This window comes from Pteropus vampyrus, unplaced genomic scaffold, assembly GCF_000151845.1.
Source record: "Pteropus vampyrus isolate Shadow unplaced genomic scaffold, Pvam_2.0 Scaffold109, whole genome shotgun sequence".
Lineage (NCBI taxonomy): Eukaryota > Metazoa > Chordata > Mammalia > Chiroptera > Pteropodidae > Pteropus > Pteropus vampyrus.
In genome coordinates this window covers 536,292-541,158 of record NW_011888890.1, presented here as the reverse complement: position 1 = coordinate 541,158, position 4,867 = coordinate 536,292, and the positions used below count along the sequence as shown (strand labels likewise).

Genomic DNA, 4,867 nt, shown 5'->3' with positions numbered 1-4,867 from the left:
TGTGTGTGTGTGTGTGTGTGTGTGTGTGTGTGTGTGTGTGTGTGTGTGTGTTTAATGAAAAATGCAGGCATGAAAAACAAGGTGCAGCATCCGTTTTCAATTTAAAAAATAAAAATTTAAAACCTCTCCCTCTGGGCCTGGTACTGAGCCAGGTGAGGGAATGGGATGAGTGTAGTCACTGAGAAAGTTATAAGATGAAAATACCCTTCTGCTTGAAGAAACTTTATATTTCAGAGGGTTTTCCCCCATTCCAATAAAGAAAGTTACACTGTGTTATCATCTTATTCAAATGTTTTTCTTTAAAAATTCATTACTTTGAAATTTTACTAATTCCCAAGGACACTGGATTTGATTTCTATTTTCTCTGTGCATCTCTGATTTCTGTTCCATCCCACAGGGGTAAATATTTGACATCCAGCCATTCCCAAGGGTGGCAGACCAATGTACTAAACACAGAGTTATTTTACTTCACCAAGAGATGAAGTCAGGCTCCAGGGGATAAACAGCCGTCCATAAATAACCTCTCAGAAATAGCCTAAAGAACATGTCCTGCAAAGAAATCCTGGCTCCGTGCATTCTATTTTGTTTATTTTGCATAAAAGTTTTCTTTGTCTAGATTTTCACCAGCATAAAAGCACTTTCAGCAAAATATGCAGTTAAAACAAAACGAAGTTAAAAAAAAAAAAATCCCACCTGAAAGGAAATTAACTGTTGCCATTTGAAATGCCAAGAGAAAAATATGCTCCTGACATTCTAATGACTAAAGAGTGGTGAGAAGAGGAAAAAGACATGGGGGTGGTGGTCGGGGGCATTCCATGCCAAGTACTAATATTCATAGCCTCTGCCTGAAGTCTAGGCACTGTATGCTGGTTAAAAGTGTTTTCAATATCTGATTCCTAGTGGTAAATCCAACCGTTGGCAATAATGACCTGCTTCAAGACTTAACATTTGGCCAAGATATAACTGATCCACCAGTGCCGTGAGATAGCTTGAGTTGTTTTATTTTTTTAAATAATCTGGAGGAAATGTACTATTTTAAAACATTATTGTAGAATTTCAATTGCTGCATTTTAGTGAGATGAGTTCAAACAAGGGAAGGAGTTGTGGGGAAGTAATTAGATGAATCAATGCTATAGATTGCCTTCACTTTGAGCATCGTCACTTAGCCAGTTTCACTTTTAGCACCCATAGAAGTGATCCATTTATATATTTGATGTGCATATATACCAAAAGATATATACATATATGGACATATATATGGATACACACACATACACACACACATATGACTATATATATATATATATGTGTGTATATATATATATATATATATATAGCCAAATTTAGAGGATTTATTTTAAAAAGCATGAACTTTAAAGATACTCACCCCTGAGTCAATTAGTATGTACAATTTTTAAATTAACAACTGCCTCCTAGGTTTTTAAAAGTTGAATACTTGAATTCTCATTGGTCAATTTTTCTTCTAATTTCTTTGCTTTCTGCCTCCTTTATTTTTATTATCACCCCCCTAAGTCGAATTCTTATTTCAGAGTTGCATCATTTCAACAGATGCCCTCCCAACTGGCTTGACTGTCTTCAAGCTCTCTCTACCACTACATCCCAATTTCTACCTCTGGATTAATTATCTTAAAATCATACTTTATATCATGAATTCACGCTTCTCAGAATTTGTGTTGGCACCCTGATTTAAGTTCAGACATCTTTCACAATGATCTCTACTTTTTCTGATATGTTTTGAAATAATATACCATTTACTTTGGATTATTGGTTTATTTTGCTTATGAACCTCATAACCAACTCTAACTAGACTATACTTTCGTTGGGGACAAGAATTGGGTCTTAGAAATCTTTTTATTCCCTGAAGCAGTGTTAGTCCATAACGAGTATGAAGAAACAATTCCTTCTTTAGGAATGCTTGAGCTACTTTATTAATATGTAGTTATCAAGAGAAACATTCCTTTATTGAGATAGTTTCAGTTTCCTAAAGAATGAGGTTGATCTTAGCCTCCATAACTGTTGGAAGGGATGGGCTCTCCAACCAGAATGAGGCATGAGGGGCAAAATCTATGGAAATGGGAAAAAATAACTTGGCCATTTTCTCTTGTGCTCTAAAGACTGTGTGCGTGCCCAAAAAGGAATTCTTAGGAGGTTTTAAAAGGATATCTGTCACATAAAGAATCCATCAAGGAAAGAGCCTGTTGGGATGGCTGGCTTCACAAATTAGCCCAATAATGTAGGACAGATTTTCTAAATTCTGCTATTTCCCTTAGCTATCTTCAAGCTTTCAGTAAAGTTGCATTGTATGCTACAGCCTTGCATTATATAAGCTAAGATGTTCAGCTTTTCCCTCTCATCTTTTCTTTTCCTTTCTCTCAAGGCAGCATCAAGGCATAGAAGGAATTTTCCATTACATTTTAGTTTCAAAGGGATGAGGTAAACCTTCAGAATCTGTGATTCCTTACCTCACATCATACAAAAAATTAACTAAAAAAATAGACCTATATATAAATGCTAAAACTAAAAATAAAAAAAAATTTTAAAACTATTAAAAAACAGATGAAGAGCTTTGTGATTTGGTGTTAGGCAAAAATTTCTTAGAATAGACATAAAACACAAAAGCTACTAAATGAAAATGTTGATATATTAAACTTTATCAAAAATACAAAAGTCTACAAATATATTGTTAAATAGATAAGTCACAGACTGAGAGATAATATATGCAAACAACTTACCTTATGAAGATCTACATCCAGAATATATAAAGAATTATTATAACTAACTTGCTATGCTACCTTCAGGATTTTGTTATATATTTTATATATTGAGGTGTGACCATTTGTGTCTGGCTTGCATTATGATTTACATGTGTCAAATTGGGGTCAGAGCACAAATTTGAAGATTATTTTTCAAAATATGATGAATATTTACATTTGGACACTAGACTCTTTGTTCTCTCAAATAATTAGGAAGTAGGGCCAATTTTGAAGAAAGAATGCTTATAACGAAATAATAAGAAACAATAATTTTAAATGAGCAAAGATTTGAAAAGATACTTTACCAAAGAAGTTATACAGATGTCAAATAAGCATATAAAAAGATGCCCAACATCATTAGTCATTAGGGAAATCAAACTTAAAACTACAACGAGATACCACTACATATCGTTTAGAATGCCTAAAATCAAGGACAGGCAATACCAAGTGCCGTGAGGATGTGAGGACACACAATGGTATAACTACTCTGGAAACGGTTTGTGGTTTCTTAAAAAGGAGGCAGTTTCTTAAAAGAGGGAGAGGCTGCCAATCTTCTCTTCAAGTTGCTACTCCTCAGTGCTCCCTTAGTAATAATTGGAAGTGGCAACGGGCTTAGTCAGAAGACTATATTCTTCAACCTCCCTTACTATTATCCATGCGGCCAAATTTTGGTCCATCAAATGTAAGCAGAAATTATTGGATGAGAATCCCAAGGAAGTTCTTTAAATCATTGCATTCAGTAGAAATTTAAGGAAAGCCAAAATGAGAGCCACATATGTAATTTAAATTCTAAGAGCTCTATTAAAAAAAAATAAGATACAGGTGAATTAACTTTAAGGATATACTTTATCTAATCCAATATATTTAAAAATATTATTAATTCAACAAAAAATTCATATAATAAATTATTGAGATAATTCACATGCTTTTCCTTTGGTATAAATTTTTCAAATTCTATTGTGTATTTTACACTTTGAGCCCATCTCAGTTCAGACTTGACACGTTTCAAAGCTCAATAACCACAGGTAGCTGGTGGTTACCATATCAGAGAGCACAGTTTTAGAGAGATAAGCATTTTTTGCCCTTTTGCATTTCGTCCTTCTTCTGACATGTGATATATTTGTCTTGGCTAGAGTTTTAGCAGCTTTCTTACACCATGAGTTTTCCTTGAGTTTGCAAGCTGTGGAACAGGAAGAAATAAGAAATCTGGTTCTGGATATCTGTATAATCCCCTTACCGGCCATGGGCTGCCAATTTCTGGACTTTTTTATATGACTATAGTAATATCAGACAATATAAACTATGGTAAAGCTTTTCTTAGTGATAAAGAGGGCCAAAGGTAACAACAGAAGATAGAAAGACAGTATATTGTATTGGTTAAGGCATGGGTTTTTTGAGTTTTTTTTATGCCTACAGCACTTGGTCTTCCTAGGTGGTCTCCCATCCAAGTACTAACCAGGCCCAACCCCGCTTAGCTTCTGAGATCAGACATTAGGCTTGTTCAGGGTGGCATGACCATAGACCATGGACCGTGGCTCCACTGGGGCGTGAACCCAAGATCTTCTGTGTGTAAAGCAGACATGCTGCTACACTATGGAATTATGTCCAAGGTATGATTTTAAGAGCCATATATCTAGGTGCAGACCCTGACAGTGCCACGTACTAATGTGTGATCTTGGTTAAGTTATTTAAGCTCTCCAAAATTAAAATTTTTCCTTAACTGTAAAATGGAGATAATAGTATATTCCTCTTAGAGTTACCTTAAGGACTAAAAACAATTAATAATGTAACATATTTAGATTATGTGTATCACATAGTAAATTCTTTGTAAGAGCCAGCTGTTATTAATTTATTAGGAAAATATAATAATTATGAACAGGAAAATTTAATTCTGAACTTGTATGTACTTGATAAGATAAGCATCAAATATATAAAGCAAAATTGACAAAATTATAGAGTGGTTGATAAATCTATAATCCTAGTGCAAGTCTGACACATTTCCCAATAACTGACAGATGGAACAGACAAAAAAAAAAAAAATGAAAAAGATTCAAATAAATTCATGTGATTAATATGCCCTGGATAAACTTCAA

General features: G+C 34.1%; 1 pseudogene; it reads right to left on the bottom strand.

Moving 5' to 3' along the window:
• Positions 1 to 4,181: 4,181 nt before the first annotated feature.
• Positions 4,182 to 4,297, bottom strand: LOC111743248 (annotated as a pseudogene).
• Positions 4,298 to 4,867: the final 570 nt, after the last annotated feature.